Source organism: Loxodonta africana, chromosome 1, assembly GCF_030014295.1.
Source record: "Loxodonta africana isolate mLoxAfr1 chromosome 1, mLoxAfr1.hap2, whole genome shotgun sequence".
Lineage (NCBI taxonomy): Eukaryota > Metazoa > Chordata > Mammalia > Proboscidea > Elephantidae > Loxodonta > Loxodonta africana.
Genome location: NC_087342.1, coordinates 74,679,198 through 74,699,929, shown reverse-complemented (window position 1 = coordinate 74,699,929; position 20,732 = coordinate 74,679,198). Strand labels below are relative to the sequence as shown.

The 20,732-nt window shown below is 42.3% G+C and overlaps 2 non-coding genes across 2 annotated transcripts; one reads left to right on the top strand and one right to left on the bottom strand.

Moving 5' to 3' along the window:
* Positions 1 to 1,454: 1,454 nt before the first annotated feature.
* Positions 1,455 to 1,527, bottom strand: TRNAV-AAC (transfer RNA valine (anticodon AAC)). The gene has a single exon. It is a non-coding gene; the product is annotated as a tRNA-Val (tRNA).
* Positions 1,528 to 20,188: 18,661 nt separating this feature from the next.
* TRNAV-UAC (transfer RNA valine (anticodon UAC)) lies at positions 20,189 to 20,261 on the top strand. Its single transcript has one exon. It is a non-coding gene; the product is annotated as a tRNA-Val (tRNA).
* Positions 20,262 to 20,732: the final 471 nt, after the last annotated feature.

Below are 20,732 nucleotides of genomic sequence, written 5' to 3'. Positions count from 1 at the left end.
ACAGAAGCAGAGTATATGAGTTATGGCATGGTGAAGCAGGTGGTCTGTATAGGATATTATAAGTACAAAAGGAAAACAGCCGTAGAGTACACCTGTGCAAAAGAAAAGAAAACAAAAAACACCCAAACTCATTGCTGTTCAGTGAATTTCAACCCATAGCAACCCTATGAACAGAGTACAACTGCCCGATGGGGTTTCCAAGGAGCTGCTGTTGAACTGGAACTGCTGATCATGTAGTTAGCAGCCAAACTCTTAACCACTGCACCACCAGGGCTCCAGGGAAAAGAAAGCACTCTTATAATGGTGTCAAGAAATCTCTGTGGAAACGCGTGATTAGAAGGGGTATATGTGGAAAGAGCACTTTAAAACTGAGGTTACTGCCATGACTGTGATGGACACAGGTTTGAATTGAAACTTCCCTTTATGCTTTATCCTTTTTTTTCCTCTGCTTTCAAAACATGTGAGCCCCACCTTGAGTGAACAAATTTGTAGTCATATTATGATAAAAACATTATTGGTCTCAGAAACAACACTTGTAACTGATGTATGACAAAGTTATGGCTTGTGCATAAACACATAAGAACATTTCATAAAGGGAAAGGCAAGAATATTCCCGGAAAAGATGTTTGTGTAAAAAAAAAAAAAAAAAAATGCCATTTGCCCCCCAAAAATCTGTGATCATTAACTGACATGAAAGGTTTATTTGCACTTCATATGTGTCTCATGGAGCCTGGGTGGCACAGTGTTTAAGAACTCGGCTGCTAGCTAAAAGGTAAGCAATTAGAATCCACCAGCCCCTTTTTGGAAATCCTGTGGGGCAGTTCTACTCTATTCGTATAGGGTCACCATGAGTCTGAATTAACTTGACAACAGGTTTAGTATCTCATCTGTGGTCCCCAGCCCTCATGCATAAAAACACCTCTCTTCTTTCAGAATTTGGAGCATCCCCCAATGATACTCCGGACTGGGATGTTGTTGATACCTATTCCGTTACCTAAAACACTATTATTTCTCTTCTTAGAAAATTCTCGTTATTTTTACACTTTGACAGGCCTAACAAGCCTGTACTCGATTTGTTTGCTCCTACTACTCTCTCCACCTTGCTCACTCTGCTGCAGTTAACAATTGGCTTCTTGATCCTCCTTGCATACAGCAGCGACACTGCAGTCTCAGGACCCTTCACTCTGAATCCTGTGCTGGGAACTGATGGGGACCTCGCCTCCTCCTATGGCTAGCTACTGCAGCGGGTGCAACGTATTTTCTAACCCAATGCATAATCCGAGGACCTCACAACCTGCTGTGGCGGACAAGGAGGCAAGTCGACTACAGTATTCCGGTAATTTAAAGTTTGGGGTTGCAAAAGCAGCGTAAAGGTTAGGGGCCTAGTTGAAACGTAAGCATATGCAGATGAAGAGTTTCTGTAGCAAATTCAGAATTCCCGAAAAGCAGCAGCTTGTTTCCGCCCGGTTTTGAACCGGGGACCTTTCGCGTGTTAGGCGAACGTTATAACCACTACACTACAGAAACCTACCTGTGCTACTACCTTTTGGCTTCAAAGATGCCTAATCTGAAATTTATGCCTTTTTCCAGGATGTGTTCATGGATGAAGAGCATTTTTTTTTCCCTTACACTTTCCAATTCTTACAATCAGTAATATCAGAACAAGATAAATCGTAGCCAAGTAAATGCTATTCGTAGGGACTCAATTCTTTAACAAGCACCAGGTAGCAAAATCTAGGGCGAGTTCCAAGGAATTTCTTGATAAATTCTAGGCTCATTTCTCTGCGGGGCGAGACACAGTCATCTCCATCTCCAGGTGACCGAACTTGAACCTTTAGGAACTAGTACGAACCATCTGAGCTCAGTAGGGCTTCCGCACTTTGTGCCCTGGCAGTAATGGGAGAGATTGAGGGCCACAGGGTATGGGTGTCACGCTGTGCCCAGTTCTGTGCTGTGGGCGTGGTGAGGACTTTGTGGAAGTGAAATCATCTCTGCGAGTGAGTCTATTCGACGTCAAATGAACTTCTCTTCAGGTCCGTTATCACTCATATTTTCTGCTCTGGAACGTGTGAACTCTGTGTCCGTTATTTTTTAATCTGTTTCATAGCAGGTAAATGACCTTTATGATGTACCTGACTCTTCTTTTTTATTCATTCCATCTCAACCGTCTTAAATCTCTATCCTTACCCCAGGTAGTGGAAACAATCGGCTTTCTACAAGGTTCTAAATTAAACTTTCCGAAGGCAGAGTCCTGGTGAAAGTGCTGCCAGGGAAAATGTGCTTGTCGGGGAAGTGTTAGAAACTCGTGACAAGAGAGATTTCTCAGCCTCTGAGAAAGGTCACTTAATGTCTCCTTCTCTGGCAGCTAAAACACGAACTGATGAAAATATTGTGGGTAAAGGAGGGGAAAAGCATGTTTCTTTCTTACTGGCACAATCTCAAGCTTAACTCTATTTTGAGATCAGATCAGCAGGATAAACAGAGATTCCATTTAACACATATGTTAACTTGTTAACTTTGCTCCAAAATTTGCTTTAATATTTATTTTAAAGAAACTATTGAGGAGCCCAAACCCATCGTGGTCACTGGAAGTACCTGATGTCCTTAGGGAAATGGCAAACTAGAAAGAGGGAAGGGACACCTCAACTGATCATTAAGATAAATGTTCCCATAGTACTCAGTTATAATAAACTTGCTGAGTAGAATGACAGATACTAAACACAGGGTTTCTTCACAGAAGCACAGAAAATAGGCATCATCCCGAGTCCTAATGATCACTACTTGCTGGACTAATTGTTGGCTAATCTATATCTTACTTTGATTAAAAAAAATAAGTTGCTGAAGAGCAGTTGAATGGAGGGGGAGTTCAAGCCTTGGGTGAATATGGAATAGAGAGTAAGTGGAGTGTGGGAAGCTGCAGTTGTAGGTTTCAATCAGAGTGTGCGGAAAAGAGAAACTAAGTTGAATAATAGGTGCAGAAACAGGGAAGTTAGGAAGGGTCCTTCACAGTACGGCGGTTAGATTTTAATTGGAATATAATGAGTAGGAAGGAAGTGACTCCTTTAAAGAGGAACATGACATTGCCCATTTTGAGCCAAAGACCTCTTTGGCTTTTGAGTAAACATTGAAGTCTCAGAGCTCAATCCTTAGGCCTCTTCTCTTCTCAATTTATTCTAATCCCCTGGCTAAACTCATTGTCTAATGGTTTCCATTTCACGTGGTCTTCATTTGAGTACCATTGTGTACCTCTAGCCTACTGGATATCTCCTCTTTGAAGTCTGACACTAAGCATTTTAAAGTTAACATATCCCAAAGTGGAATTCATATGTATCCTCTGAAACTGATTCAATCGTATTGATCCCTGTCTAATTTAACTGCAGCTCTATTCCTCCAGCTGTTTAGGACTAAGAGCTTGGGATCCTCACTGACTCCATTTTTGCTCTATTCCCCCATCCAATCACTCAGAAAACTTTCATTGCTTTATCTTTCAAATATATCTGCAATTTGGCCACTTCACCACACTTTAATTTCGTATTAGCATTCCCCCAATCCATAATATTCTCTGATGTGGAGTATTATTGGTGTCTCTTAACATGTCTTGAGTTCTCCTCCATTTACTTTAACAAGATGCTTTCTACAGAACTTTTAGGGGGGTCCTTTTTAAAACCCCAGAAGAACTCCTTATTGTACACACTGCTTAAAATCCAGCAATGGCTCCTTACTGCACTCAAAAATAAATAAATAAATAAAAGAGAAAGAAAAAGTAAAATTCTTATAATGACCTGCAACGCGCTACATAATCTCCCTACTCCCCACTCAATTTCCTCTCTGGCCTTTCCTCCTACTACTCTCCCCATTGCACTGTGCTGCAATTACTACTGACTTTTTGCTCTACTTTAAATACACCACACATCATTCTGGTATATAATGTACCAGACATCCTTCTCACAATATTAATAACACCATGTTAATTACAGCAAATGAACAAGACATTTGACAAGAAGAGAAAAATTGATGGAGGCTCCTAATAACATTGGTCTTGATCCTGAAGGCCCTAGTGTTCCATTTCATAGAGGAGCTCTATCCTTCTAGAATTTGAAATCTTCACTTGGCATGAAGCACTAAATCCCTCTCTCTGGGTTCTGAAGGGAGCCTGATCCACTGCCCCTGAGCCTGGGATTTCTGAGGAAGGCACCTCATTCCGTTGACACCCACCTCCACCCACTTAGAGTCCAGGGAATCAAAGATAATTGGCGGGCTGGGAGGGGCTGGCTTGCCCTGGGGGTGGAGGGATCACCTGGGAGTCAATGTCTCTAGGGACACACTGCTCTGCTTTCAAGCCCAGGACTTCAGAGAGGGCATGAGGTTTTTTGTACGTTGATCAAAATACTTACACTCAGATGCTGGGTGGAAACCCTGGTGGCAAAGTGGCTAAATGCTAAGGCTGCTAACCAAATCCCCCAGGCGCTACTTAGAAACTCTCTGGAGCAATTCTACCCTGCCCTATAGAGTCACTATGAGTCAGAATGGCCTCAACCACAATGGATTTGGTTTGTTTTTTATTGGTAGGATTAGAAGGGAAGATCTCTGATTGAAAATGAGTTCAGTTCTAACTTTCAAAAAACAGACATTTTCCACCCGGTTGCAAAGCAAGGCCTTTCCTGCATTGGGCAAACGCGATAGCCACATTTACAAGGAAACTTGCTTTGAGTCGCAACTTCTCTGCACAGGATAAACTAGAGTTTTTCTAGATGTCCCAGGCTGGATAATCTCAAAGCCTTTTCCTTCAGGAAATTGTCACAGTGACAGTGTGATTTTTTTCACTCATACTATTTGTGTATTAAAATTAACCAAACTCCATTACTCATAACAGTCAAGGTCTTCGCTCAAGTACCCAAATCCTTTGTAAAGACAAGCAGGCTGGCATGGGGGAAGGGAGGATTTGATTTCAAGCAACTCCTCACTACTGTCCCATGGCAATTTCTCCTGTGTATGTTTTCTAGAGAAAGAAAATGACCCTTTACAAGCCATTGTTCAAGGTTCTTAGGACTGAACTCTAGAGGCCTGTAGGTCAGCACTTGGGGCTGGGCAGCTGCAGGGATATGACCCTGGAATGTCAAGCTACAGGGCCAGATACATGGGATTTAGGTGGTTTGCAAGACTGGGCTCTATGCTGTCCAGCCCTGGGGCAGCAAACATCCTTACATTTTGCCTTAAAAAAAAAAAAAAAAAGCCTAATTCTTTGAAATATGCCTGCAGTTTCCTTGTTCCATTTATTTGATTTACTGGAGGAGAATGTAAACACTGATATACTTTTCTTTTCTTTCTTCTACCCTTCCTTTTCAATATGTGTTGGAATCCAAACCCCTATACCTGGAGATTTAATCCCATTGTGGAATCAGTTTTCCCCTAACAGACCTTTTGTTTTCTTCTTAGCTAGGAGTGAGCTGCATTTTTCCAGGCTCTGCCTTAAGCATCACCTGGCATGGCTGACCCACACACTTTGTGCTGAGTTTAGAGATGGCATTTGCCCCCAGATCAGTCCACAGAATATGGTGGTGTCTCTGCTTCTCCACCGCAGAGTCCCTTTTTGTTCTCCGGGTGCCTGGGAAAGAGGGAGCACATTGATAGTTCTGAAATAATCTGGGCGTTTTGAACTCCACTGGTAGAAAATTGCAGTTAACGATTAAAGGAATGTATTTTCATTTTAGCAAAATCTAGAGCCTTCTTCTGTTTTTCTAGGACCTGATCATTGCAAACATGATTTACTGTACGCTTTTTTTCCAGTTGTGAACTTAATTTATTGAGCCAACCACCCTGCTGTGCGGGCATCAGGGATACCAGAAGAGTGAAGAAGGAGATAACACAGTCCTCCTAAGCAGTTAATGACAATAAAATCGCAAAATGGATCAACAGAGATTCACACCGCAGGACGTTTTCACGAAGCACAAAGAAGGGGCATCACCCCAGGATACAGGAGCCCGCAGAGCAGATCCGCCTAGGAGGTTCCTGCCCATCTGGAAAGAAATCCTCACGCCCTGAGCTGGAAACAAATGAACCAAATCCTTCCGTGGTGGGGGGTGGAGGGGGTCTCTAGTGAATGTTTCTGTCCGGACGAAATCCACGAGCTCCAGAACGTCTAATGTTCCATAAAAAAAAATGTTCCATAGAAGGAGCGAATTCATTCTTGCTTGAGGTAGAGTTTTTGTGTTTCTTTTTCTTCTTGCGGAAGTGCGGAAAGGGGAAATAGAAAACATAAAGGGAAGCTTGAAAACATAGTGTCATTTAGTCATAGTGAAGATTATGTAAAAGAGAGTATCCTTTGGATGAGTGAAGAGGGAGGGAGCAATCTTTGTGCATTCTGAATGTGGAGGAAACATTGCACAGGTGGCGGTTTAGCTCAGCTAGCTAGAATGTTGGTGGTAACGCCGAGTTTGTGGGTTTGATCCCCGTAGGGGATTTTCCATTAAAAAGATTTTGCTGTCCTTCCTTTGCACTCAGCTGAGCTTTGAAAATAGCCTCTGTGACATTAAATCTGGATCAAATGTTGACTTAATTTCCTTAATCCTCAGGAGTCACACTTATACCCTCTTTGCTCCTCCTCTAACGGGGGTGGGAGAAAAAAAGGCAAAACATTTTTTTTGGAACAAGTGACATAAACCCTTAAGATAGAAATTTTAGTGAAGAAAACCAAACTGGGAGTGGGGATGGTCTTGGGGATGAGGTGTGCGTCTGATGGTGGCTGTCCGTTTGAGCATCTCTTTCTCCTTCTCCCTTTTTCAGGGTCCAGTACACTGCATCTCCGTGTGGCCCTCAAGCACTTTATCTGATTATGTCCTCTACCTGACTGTCTGCTTACCTCTTGCACTGCCCTTAACAGCTGTGGAAATTGATGTTTAGTTGCTAAAATAATCACAGTTAAACATAATACATATTTTCCTTTTTTTAATTTTAACTACCAGTTGGCTTTCAGTATAATTTTTGCCCATGAAGGGCGATTCCCCCCTCCCCCCTTACCATTATCTAGATGCGTGCAAAAGTCAGAGTGAATGTGTGAAACTTCTCAGTTTGCCGCTATTGTGTTATTCTCATGAACATTCAAATATGCTATTCATCTCCTCTCTTAAAATGGTTTCTCTTGACCCAACATATCCCTCTACCTACTATCCTATTTCTCAGATGGTCTTATAAAAAATCCCCTCCAAAGAGTTATGCAGATTTACTGTCTCCAGTTTCTCTCCTGCTGTTTCTAAATGCCCTGCATTCTGCTTTTTTGACACAACCAGTTCATGGAAAGTTCTTGTCAGCATTACCAATGACTTCTCACTCTTGCAAGACCTTATCCTTCTTAGCTTTTGTTATGGAATTAGGTCCAGTCAAAATATGTGTTGGAATCCAAACCCCTACACCTGGAGATTTAATCCCATTTTGGAAGCAGTTTTCTTTGTTATGTTAATGAGGCCATAACAGTGTAGGATATTTCTTTAGTTACTTTTGAGATAGAAAAACAAAAGATTGGCACTGAGATAAGGGAGACCAAACAGGGAAGAAGACAGAAGTCCATGTGAGGATAACGAAGGAATCCAGGAACTCTGGGGCTATAGAAACTGAGAGAAAGATTTTCCCCCAGGGCCAACAGAGAAAGAGCATTCCCTTAGAGTTGGCCCTGAATCTGGACTCCCAAACTGAGAAAATAAATTTCTGTTCCTTAAAGAAAACCACTTATGGTATTTCTGTTACAGCAGCACTGAGAAACTAAGACAATTTCTCAGTGTCAATAAACACACTTACTGTCTTAAAACTTTTTTTTTTTTTTTTGTACTTTGGAGATGCTGCTATTCTGACTATCTTTCTACCTCACTGGCTCATCCTTCTCAATATCCTGTGTTTTTTCTTTCTTTCTTTTTTTTTTTTTTTGCCTCTCCTCACCCATTCTGTAGTAGAATCTCCCACAGATTGGTCCTTGAATCTCTTCTCTATATACACTCACTCCCTGGTAATCTCACCCATTCTCGTGATTTAAATAATTTGCATGCCTACATCATCTCATAGCAACCTTATAGGCCACAGAGTAGAGTTCCCCACAGGGTTTCGAAGGCTATGATCTTTAGGGAAGCATACTGCGAGATCTTTCTCCTGTGGAGTAGCTGGTGGGTTTGAACTGGTGACTTTTGACTAGTAGCCAAGCCCTTAACTACTTGATGAAAATGGGTTTGGTTTATATGTCTACAACTCACACATTTGTATCTGCAGTCTAGACCACTCCATTAACCTCATGTCTTCTATACACAACTGATTCCTTGGCATTACCACTTGAATGATTTATACTTGGCATCTTAAAAGCTAGCATGTCTAAAACAGAACTCCCATTTTTCTCTAAGAATCCTGCTACATCCAATCTTCACCATTTCAGTTAATGGCAACTCAATTCTTTCAGTCTTTCAGCCAAAAAAAAAAAAAACCCTTGAAGTCGTCATTTATTTCACTCTTCCTCTCATACCTCACATCCAGTTGGTCAGAAATTTCTCTTTTCTCTTTCTTCAGAATATATCCAGACTCTGACTACTTCTCCCTACACTGACAGCCACCATCTTGTCTGTCATAGGGGAAAATGACCCCAGAATCAAATTTAATCAAATGAGATTTTTATTCAGCACAGACAAAGATGATTATTGCAATGAGGGATTTGCCAGCGTGTGCTGGGCACAAGAGACTAGCTGAATCCACTGAATCACCATCAGGGAATCTCCAATATACTATTATGGAAGGAAGTGAATTAAGAAAAATGACATTATTGTCAAAGGTGAGAAAGATAACATGGAAAAACATGATTGATTTGAGGAGTCTTTTTTGGCTAGGTTCCATTAAGTTACTAAGCCAAGGTTTCCTTGGGAAGAAACTGGCAGCATTTGTTCTTGGCTTGGTGACTTACAGTGGGTTCTTGGTTCAGTCAAAAAGAAATCGCAATATGCCCCATTGTGACAGCATAACTTCCCCGTGGCATAGTTCTTTGTTGGTTAAGGTAGAGAACCCTTCATGGAACATTCTAACTCTAGGTAGGGAAACAAAGAAACAATGGGTTTCCACTTGTACTCTTATTCCTTTCTGGAACTTTTCATAATGATTTTAAGAAACCCTCACACATAATGGTTTCCACCGTTAACTGTAACCCCTTACCAAACTTGTATGTAAAAATCGATTCTAGTACATGCGCCCTGCCTTAGCCTCACTACTCCTGGCCCTGCACCTGCATATCTTTTAAGATCTGCTGTTTCATTTTTGGAAACCCTGGGAGTGTAGTAAAACGCTATGGCTGCTAACCAAAAGGTCACCAGTTGGAATCCACCAGGTGCTCCTTGGAAACGCTTTGGGGCAGCTCTACTCTCTGCTGTAAGGTTGCTACCAGTTAGAATTCATTCTAGGGCAATAGGTTTTTTTTTTTTTTGGTAGTGTAGTTAAGAGGTACGGCTGCTAACTACAAGGTCAGCTGTTCAAATCCACCAGCAGCTCCTTGGAAGCCTATGGGACACTTTTCCCTGTACTCTAGGTTCGCTATGGGTTGGAATCCACTGGACCGGCAACGAGTTTGTTTTTTGATTTCTTCCATGTCCCAAGCCTTGGTAGCGATTTGGTTAACAGCTGGGGTGTTATGCAAAAGGCAAGCAGTTCGAGTCCAAGAGCCGCTCTGGGAAAATCAATGGTGCTGTTATGCTCTCTTATAGCATCACTGTGAGTCGCAATTGACTGGACGGTATGGTTTTTTGTTTGTTTGTTTTGCATACAGCAACCACACTATTGTCTCAGGACTCTTCACTCTGAATCCTGTGCCCGAAGAGGATGGAGAGCTCGCCTTTCTAGCGGCTGCAGAAATTTTGTAACCCAATCTAAAATGGAGTACCTGACAAGCATCTGGGGGCGGGCTAGGAGGCAAGTCAACTACATTATACTTTTAATTTAAATTCTGGCGCTACAAATGGAGGGTAAAGATTAGGGGCTTGGTTGAAGCATGTTCAGATAAAGAGTTTCTGGAGGTAAATTCAGAATTCACAAAAAGAATGAGAAATTTGTTTCCACCCGGGGACCTTTCGCGTGTTAGACGAACGTGATAACCACTACACCACGGAAACTTACACGTGAAAGCAATATTCGGTTTCAAAGTTGATCAGTCTGAAATTTCTGCTTTTCTTCAAGACATTTTCATGATCGAGGAGCTCCCCCCCCCCATTACACTTTCCGATTGTTAGGATTAACAGTATCAAAGTAAATCATAGCCAAGAAATGCTACTCAGAGGGTCCCAATTCCTTCACAAACACTGGGTAGGGAAATCTCGGTCAAGTTCCAAAACACGTTTTAAGAAACACTAGGCTCGTTTCTCTGCCGGTGTAAGGCGCTATGATCTTTAATTCCCCATGACTGGACTTGATCCTTTAGGGACTGGGACAAACCGGCCGAGCTCAGCATGCCTTCTGCACTTTGTGCCCTGGCACTAGCGGGAGACAACGGGGGGCAGAGAGTGTGGGTGTAGGCCTGTGCCCAGTTGTCTGCCAAGAGAAGGTCGTGGGAGTAGTGGGTACCTTATGGAAGTGGACTCTGTGGCGAATGAATGTATTAGACGTCAAACGAACTCCTCTGTTGTATAAGAGGAAGCCCTGGTGGCGTAGTGGTTAAGTGCTATGGCTGCTAACCAAGAGGTCAGCAGTTCGAATCTTCCAGGTGCTCCTTGGGAACTCTATGGGGCAGTTCTACTCTGTTCTATAGGGTCGCTAGGAATCGGAATCGACTAGATGGTAGTAGTGGGTTTGGTATTCTTTTGGTTTCGACTTGAGGGCACTGGGTTCTGGGTAAGAGTCATATTTTCTGCTCTGGAAAGTGTAAACTCGAGCAGCTACGTGGGCCGCTTGGCTGCAGCAGGTGGCACCCCCACAGTGGCCTTCGCCGCCCCCTCAGAGCTCGTGCCCTTCCGCCGCCCCCACATGGCGTTCTGGGGCGGCTGCCACGCCTCACAGAGGCCAAAGACGAGCCGCAGGCGGTGCCTGTGGTCCTGAGCTTCGGCGAGAGCCGGCAGTAGTCGCCCATCGACGGGGACACGCAAGTGCACATTAAGGCAGAACGCAAACGGCTGCGCCATCCTTTCGCTTCCTCCAAGTACCGCAAGCGCAAGCTGGAGAGCATCTCGCTCCTGGAGGAGAAAGTGAAGACTCTTAATAGCCAGAACGCGGAGCTGGCGTCCACCGCCAACCTTGTTGACGGAGCGGGTGGCTGGGCTCAAGCAGAAGGCCCCCAGTCAAGTCAAGAGCGGCTGCAAGCTGCTTTCCCAGCACCAGGTGCCTTCGTACTGAGCCCACTAGAGGGGCTCATGCGCAGTCCACACCCTAAGAGGCAAGCTTGGGAATGGGGGCGTGAGCGCTCTGGACCAGGAAAGGGCGCGGACCTTAGAAGCCCCCGTGGGCACACGGGACTTGGAGGGGACGCCCAGGACTTGCAGAGGGCGCGGTCCCCGAGATCTCCCCAGGGTGCCCAGGACTTGGAGAGGGAGCCTCGGAGTCCACAGGCTGGATCCACAGCTACCCGGAGGGCGAATGCTTGACCGCTAGCCCTGGAGATGCCTCTGTAACCCGCGAGTGGCCGGCCTGTGTTGCAGAAACCGGTGCGCCCCAGCAGCCCCTTTGTACACCGCCGCAAGCCGGGATTCCGCCGGGGCGCAGCCGCAACCCTGCGTTCCCTTTTCCTTTAGTTGTTTGTTTTTGTCTTTGGAAGAGAGAAAAACAGAGTTTAATTCTGCCCTATTCATGTTTCTACTCGGGAACAAACGTTGATTGTGTGCGTGTGTGTTTTCTTGTGTTGGTTTTTTAAAGAAAAAAAAAATGGGGGGGGAATCCGCACCCCCTCTCCTCGCTCTCGCTCTCTCCTTCCCTCCTGGCGACACCATCCCTCGTTTTTTGTTTTGCTACGAGTGCACAGTCCTGTACATAATCTTTGGTTCGCCCAGTTTTCCGTTTTCAGTAAAGCCTGGTTAAGCTCCCCCCCCCCGCCCCGCCCCAAAAGACTCTTTGTTATTCATTCCATCTCAACTGTCTTAAGTCACTGTCTTTACCCGGGTATTGGAAACAATCTGTTGTCTATTACTTTCTAAAATTAAATTTTGTTAAGGCTGAGTCCAGTTAAAGATGCTCAGGAGCCAAAATGTGTTTTTCCCGAAGTACTAGAAACTCATGACAAAAGAGAGCCTTCTAAGACTCTGAGAAATGTCGCGTACATGATGACAATAGCGTGGGTAAACAAGGGAAAAGCACGTTTCTCACTAGCAGAATCTCCAGCCTCACTCACCCTCTTTGTTTTGAAATCAGATCAGCGGGATAAAGAGCGATTCCATTTAGCACATATGTTTGGTAATCTTTGTCAAACTTTGGTTGAATATTTATTTTAAAGAAATTTTTGAGCAGCCCATTCTCATGGTAATCATTGGAAGTACCTGACGTCCTATGAGAAATGGCAAAATAGAAGGGGAGAAGGGGCACCTAAACCAATCATTATGACAAATTTTCTCAAAGTAATTTAGTTACAATAAAATTGCTGAGTAGAATTACAGATAAAAATCACAGGATTTTCTCACAGGAGCACAGAAAAGGGGCAACACACCCAGTCCTAATGATCAGGACTTGCTGGGGGAATTGGTGGCTAACTTATACTTTTCTGCTTAAAAAAAAGTGAGGTGGTTAAAGAGCAGTTGAATGGAGAGGGGATTCTGGCCTAGGTGAATATGGAATTGAGAGCAATTGGAGTGTGGGGAGCTTCAGTGGTAGGTGTGAACCAGAGTGGGCAGAGAAGAGAAAGTAAGCAGAATAACAGGTGCAGGATCAGGGAGGTCAAGCAGGGTCCTCCACACTATGGAGGTTAGATTTTAATCTGAATATGACAAGTAGGAAAGAAACATGACGTTGCCCATTTTGATTCAAAGACCTCTTTGGCTTTTGGGTAAACATTGGACAGTCTCAGAGCTCAATCCTTAGGCCTCTTCTCTTCTCTATTTATTCTATTCACCTGCCTAAGCTCATCACCTCATGGTTTATATTTCATATGTTCTTTTTTTGAGTACCATTGTGTATCTCTTAGCCTACAGGATATCTCCTTTTAGAAGTCTTATAATAAATGACTTAAACTTAACATATCCCAAAGTGGAATTCATAGCTATCCTCTGAAAATGTTCTAACCATATTGATTCCTATCTCATTTACCTGCATCTTCTTCCTTCTGGCTCTTTATGACAAAGAATTTCGGACTTCATTGACTCTGTTTTTGCTCTATTCCCCATATTCAATCACTCAGAATATCTTTTTTGCATTATCTTCAAAATATATCTGGAATATGGCCACTTCTCAGCACTTTCAGTACTAGTAGCCTGGCCCGTGACATAATATTCTCTGATGTGGAATATAATTACCTGTTGTGGAGTCCATTCTGACCATAGTGACCCCGTAGGGTCTCCAAGGAGTGGCAGGTGGGTTAGAATTGCTGGTCTTCTGGTTAGCACTGAGCTGTTAACCACTGTGCCACCAGGGTTCCTTCTTAATATGTCTTGAGTTTACCTCCATTTCCTTAAATAAGATACTTTCTACAGAACATTTAAAACCTAATGATTAATCCTTGTTTTACTCTCAGTTTGGCTTCCTACTGTACTCAGAAAAGAAAAAAAAAAGTCAAAATCCTTGTAATGACCTCCAAGGCTCTGCATAAGCTCTCTGCACCCCACTCAATTTGCTCTTCCCCTTGCTCATGCTGCTACAGTTACAATGACGGTTGCTCCACTTTAAATACATCAGACATCGTTCTGCCTCAGAGCCTTTGCACTGACTTTTCCCTTAGGTTGCAATGCTCTTTTCCGTATATGTATACAACTAACTCTACTTCTTCAGATAGCACATTATTAGTGAAGACACCCTGAACTTCCAGGCTTCCCCTACTCCTGAACTCCTTATTCTCATCTGTGATTTTGTTCTCCAAAGCACTTAGCTACTTTTTTCAAAATTGTGCTTTAAATGAAACTTTACAGTTCAAGTTAGATTCTCATTCAAAAGTTTATACACACATTGTTATGTGACCATAGTTGCTCTCCCTGAAATGTGATAGCACACTTCTCTTTTGCAACCCGGATTTCCCGTGTCCATTCAACCAGCTCCTATCCATTTCTGCCTTCTCATCTTGCCTCCAGACAGGAGCTACCCATTTAGTCTCATGTATCTACTTGAACTAAGAAGCACACTCCTCATGAGTATCATTTTATGTCTTATAGTCCAGTCTAATCTTTGTCTGAAGAGTTTGCTATTGGAATGGTTTTACTTTCGGACTAACAGAGAGTCCAGGGGCCATGTCTTACAGGGTCCCTCCAGTCTCAGTCAGACTATTAAGTCTCATCTATTTACTAGAATTTGAGTTCTGCACCCCACTTTTGTCCTGCTCCGTCAGGGACTCTCTGTTGTGTTCCCTGTTAGGGTGGTCCTTGGTAGCCGGGCACCATCTAGTTCTTCTGGTCTCAGGCTGATGGAGTCTCTAGTTTATGTGGTCCTTTCTGTCTCTTGAGCTCATATTTTCCTTGTGTCTTTGGTGTTCTTCATTCCCCTTTGTTCAAGGCAGGTTGGGACCAATTGATGCATCTTAGATGACCAATAGCTAGCTTTTAAGACATCAGGAGTCACTCACCAATGTGGGATCCAGAATGTTTTCTTGATAAACTTTGCTATGCCAGTTGAGCTAGATGTCCCCTAAAAACATGCTCTCCAGACCCCTGCCACTGCTACTCGGTCCCTTGAAGCGTGTGGTTGTATTTAGGCAATTTTTGATAGCTTTTGGTTTGGTTCAGTTGTGCTGACTTCCCCAGTATCGTGTGTTGTCTTTCTCTTCACCTAAGATAATTCTTTTCTACCATCTATTTAGTGAATACCCGTCTTCCTCCCTTCCCACCCTTATAATCTTTAAAAACTGTTTTCTTCTGCAAAACCTTTCTCTGCTTTTAATTAACTATTTAATTTACTTCAAATTCTGTAAATTCCTGGAACCTGGTTTTTCATCAATGCCTTCAGTGCCATTGGTTCCTGATAATATGCCACCTCCTCAAGTGGTTGAATGTCAACCACTTCTTTTTGGTATAGTGTCTCTGTGTATTCCTTCCATATTCTTCTGATGCTTCCTGCATCGTTTACTTTTTCCCCATGGAATCCTTCACTATTGCAACTTAAAGCTTGAGTTTTTTCTTCAGTTTTTTCAGTTTGAGAACTAATGAGCTTCTTCTTTCCTTTTGGTCTTCTATCTCTAAACTTTTGCACATATCATTATAATATTTATTTTGTCTTCTCAAACTGCCCTTTGAAATATTCTCTTCAGCCCTTTTACTTCATCATTTCTTCCTTTTCCTTTAGCTACTTGATGTTCAGGAGCAAGTTTGAGAGTGTCTTCTGATGTCCATTTTGGTCTCTTCTTTCTTTCCCGTCTTTTTAAAGACCTGTTGCTTTCTTCATGTATGGTGTCCTGTTATCATTCCACAACTTCTCTGGTCTTCAGTCATTAGTTTTTCATGCATCATATCTATTCTTGAGATGGTCTCCAAGTTCAATAGGATATACTCAAGGTCGTACTTTGGCTCTTGAGGTTTTGTTCTAATTTTCTCCAGTGTCTTCAGTGTAGACATTATCACCGACAACAATGTACTTCAGGATAGATTTTGTAATTATCTTTTTGACAATGAATGCAACAGCATTTCTCTTCAATTTGTCATTCCTAGCATAGTGTACTATATGAATGTTCAATTCAAAATGGCCAATACCAGTCCATTGCCACTCACTAATGCCTAGGATATCAATGTTTATGTGTTACATTTCATTTTTGATGATTTCTAATTTTCCTAGAGTCATACTTCTTACATTCCAAGTTCCTAGTATTAATGGATGTTTGCAGCTGTTTCTTCTAATTTGAGTCATTTCCCATCAGCAGATGAAGGTCCCGAAAGGTTAACTCTATCCACGTCATTGAGGTCGACTCTACTACCAATTGAGATATTTCAACAAACGAATGCAGCACTGGAAATGCTCATTAATCTATGCCAAGAAATTTAAAAAGACAGCTACATGGCCAACCAATTGGAAGAGATCTATATTTATGCCTATTTCCAAGAAAGGTGATCCAACCAAATATGGAAATTGTTGAACAATATCATTAATGTCATACACAAGAAAAATTTTCCTGATGATCATTCGAAAGTGGCTACAGCAGTAAATCAACAGAGAACTACCAGAAATTCAAGCCAGATTCAGAAGAGGACACAGAACCAAGGATATCATTGCTGATATCAGATGGATCCTGGCTGAAAGCAGAGAATACTAGAAAGATATTTACCTGTGTTTTATTGACTATGCATAGGCATTTGGCTGAATGGATCATAAAAAAATGATGGATAACATTGTGAAGAATGGGAATTTCATAACACTTAATTGTGTTCGGGAGGACCTGTACATAAATCAAGAGGCAGTCTTTTAAACAGAACAAGGGGATAATGAGTGGTTTAGAGTCAGGAGAAGTGTGCATCAGGGTTGTATCCTTTCACCATACTATTCCATCTGTATGCTGACAAAATAATCTGAGAAGCTGGATTATATGAAGAAGAACAGGGCATGAAGATTGGAGCATGACTCATTCACAACCTGCATTGCAAGGATGACATAACCTTGCTTGCTGAAAGTAAAGAGGATTTGAAGCACCTACCGATGAAAATCAAACACTACAGCCTTCAATACGGATTATACCTCAACATAAAGAAAACAAAAATCCTCACAATTAGACCAAAAAGCAACATGATAAGAAATGGAGAAAAGATTGAAGTTGTCAAGGGTTTTTCATTTTGCTCGTGTCCACAATCAACACCCAAGGAAGCAGAAGTCAAGGAATCAAAAGACACAATGCATTGGGAAAATCTGCTGCAAAAAACCTCTTTAAAGTATTGAAAAGTAAAGCAGTCACCTTGAAGACTAAGGTGCACCTGACCGAAGTCATGGTGTTTTCAATTGCTTCATATGTATTCGAATGCTGGACAATGAATAAGGAAGACCAAAGAAGAATTGTTGCCTTTAAATTGTGATGTTGACGAAGAATATCGGATAAGCCATGAGTTGCCAAAAGAATGAACAAATCTGTCTTGGAAGAAGTACAGCTTCTTAGAATCAAGGATGGTGAGACTACGTCTTATATACTTTGGACATATTTTCAGGAGGGATCAATCAGTCCCTGAGGAAGGATGTCATGCTTGGTAAAGTAGAGGGTCAGTGAAAAAGAGGAAGACCCTCAACAAGATGGATTGACATAGTGGCTGCAACAAGGGGCTCAAGCATAACAAAGATTGTGAGGATGGCTCAGGACCAAGCAGTGTTTCGTTTTGTTGTATATAGGGCCCATATGTGTCAGAACTGACTCGAGGGCACCTAACAATAGCAACAATGTAATTTACTAAATCATTTTATGTACTGTGTTTCTGTATCACTGGAATGTAAGGTCTATGAGGGCAAAGACTTCTGTTTGTGTTTGTTTACTGCAGTGGCCTTTGTAGGAAAACAATCCCTGGCACAGAGTGTTATTGTTGTTTTGTTGTTTTTAGGTGCTGTTCAAATAACACCCTCACGTACAACAGAAGGAAACACTGCCTGGTCCGGTACCATCTTCAAAATCCTTACTGTATGTGCTCTTGTTGCATCCACTTTGTCAATCCATCTTGTTGAGGGTCTCTCCTGGTAAGGTGTTCAAAACATGTAAGACAAAGTCTTACCATCCTCCATTCTAAGGAGCATTCTGGCTTAAATTTCTTATCTAGGAGATGATGAAAATGAGATCTAGATGATTATTGATTATCCATTTCCTGTAACAATATATTATATCTTATACTGAAACAGATGTAACTGGATTTCATGCTTCGGGTTCCTTTTTACTGAGCCATGGTTATCATAGCTGAATGTGTTGGCAGAAGAGGTGAAGAGAATTGGGTCCTCTTAACCTAGAAGTTCAAATTGGAGCCATTATTCCCTGTCCTTGAGTATGAAGAATGTGATCTAGCTGGAGCTGGACTCACAAGGACACATCCACTGGGTCCTGAGGTATAAAAAGAATAGTTAGGAAAACCTAGAAAACATCTTTTAGGGATACTTTTACATAAACAATTCTTAAACAGAGCACAGAAGATCTACATATTTTCCACTGTTATCTTTGTCTATTAAAAACCCACTGCTGTCAAGTCGATTCTGACTCATAGTGATCCTATAGGACAGGGTAGAACTGCCACCATAGAGTTTCCAAGGAGCACCTGGTAGATTTGAACTAAGGACCTCCTGGTTAGCAGCTGTAGCACGTAACCACTGTGGCACCAGGGTTTCCCTTTGCTTATTAGTATTTAGTAACTAGCAAGGTCTGTTGGTCTGTAAGACCTTCCTGACTGTCGTTACTCAAACCAGAACCAAGGATTATTAAGAAAGACAATTCAAAATGTAGAATCACGTGTATTCAGCAATTTTTAGCCAATCTGAAAAGGTGAAACCTTTAATGATTTTACTCATTTGTAATGTTATTATATACTGATGATTCTGTAACAGTCCTGGGACTCGGGCAGACATGGTTCTGACACTATGCTTATTTGTTTCCCATTTTTGCCTTGTTGAACGTTTACGAAGCAGAAACTTTCTTCTTGCTTTATTATACCTTCGTGATGATTTTTACCCCAGGATAGCCCTCACTTCCAGGTTAGTTTCTATTATCAGAAAGATAGGTTTTTAACTTTTTTTTCCCTTCACACTGTTTGGGATCAGCTTTCCCATCAGCAGCCATCAAGTAACAACTTCCTCACATCACAGCCAGCATTTCTGAATATGCAGACTGGACCATGTGGGTAGGCTAGGCTGAATCAGCACCCTGCGCATAAGAAACTCACAGATTATTTGACCTAAAAGTGCACAATATAAGCACCAAAATTTTAAGGCTGTTGGAAATACAACTTAAACAGATTGAGCTCCTTTCAGGGGTAAATGAAGACAAGGAGGCCTGATTAGCATAGGAAATCAATACAAAACTTGGGATGGCCCACCATCCTTCTGAAAGATTTGGATTTCACAATAATCCAATAAGAAGGATTCATTTTTGCATTTCCAGACAAGATAAACATAAAAACATAATTCCATCCAGATATTGCTATTTTTTAAATCCAACAGCTTACGTATTTGTCCTTCATACTTTTGGGGTAATGACACGATCCCAAACCAAAGACAAGTTTAGTTAAATGGGTTTTCCAATCAGTGAAGAACTGATCCTGAGAGAAGATTGGAAATTGCTTGGCCCCACAGAGAATTGCTCCTGAGGGAAAGATTTAATCTTTAGACTAGCCACATCTCCATAGGCTTCACACCACCCTAAAATTTTGTGTCCACCTCACCTCCCCAAGAGAGCTGAAGGATTTCCTCCAATGTTTAGCCGAGATGTTGATGTAGTAGGAACACTGGTGGTGTAGTGGTTAAGAACTCAGCCGCAAAACTAAAATATCAGCTGCTCCATAGAAACCCTGTGCTTGATGGCAACGGGTACTGATGTACTATTGTGCGCCAGTCACTGCCAATACAAAGGTAGCAAAACAGAAGTGGTTCCTGACATACTGACATAATGATGTCTTAGTTTCCTATTACTGCTGTGACTGAAATATCACAAGTGTGTGGCTTAAAGAAGAGAGTTTTTCTTTTTCTTTCTCACAGTTCAGGGGTCCTGAAGGCCAAATTCTATGTGTGTCTCTGGGGGAAGTCCTTCTTCTTCTAGATCAGCTTTCTGTTGTTTTTTTCAGGTGCCTTGGAGTTCGTTCTGACTCATGGCACACCCTACAACAGAACGAAGTGATGCTGGGTCCTGCACCATCCTCACAATTGTTGTTATGCTTGAGGTCATTGCAGCAGCCACTGCGTCAGCCCATCTCGTCGAAGGTCTTTCTGTTTTTCGCTGGCCCTCTAATTTACCAGGCATAATGTCCTTCTCCAAGGACTGGTCCCTCCTGATAACACGTCCAAAGTATGTGAGACGAAGTCTTGCCATTCTTGGTTCTAATGAGCATTCTGGCTGTACTTCTTCCAAGACAGATTTGTTAGTTCTTCTGGCAGTCCATGGCAGTATATTTCCTGTGGTTCCATGGTGTAGTGGTTAGCACATCTGCTTTACACGCAGAAGATCCTGGGTTCAATCCCTAGTGGAACCAACCTCAGCTCTTAGCAGCCTTCAATCCTTCTACTTCCTGTGCTTGTTTACAGATTCACCTCCTTCTGTTGTTTTCTGGTAGCATCTGTCTTCCCCCAGAGTGTGCTTCCTTCTTTCTGTGTCTAATCTGCTGTTTTTATCTCAAGTGTAAGTAGATTTAGGATAAACCTTATGCTGATCTGGCCTCCCTGACCCAGAAAACAAACCCTATTCCCAAATGGGATTTCATTCACAGGTATGTTGTTGTTGTTGTTTTTGTTGTTGTTGTTAGGTGCCGTCAAGCCGGTTCCAACTCATATTGACTCTATGCACAACAGGACGAAACACTGGCCGTTCCTGCGCCATCCTTACAATCATTGTTATGCTTGAGCTCATTGTTGTAGCCACTGTGTTAGTCCACCTCTTTGAGGGTCTTCCTCTTTTCTGCTGACCCTGTACTCTGCCAAGCATGATGTCCTTCTCCAGGGACTGA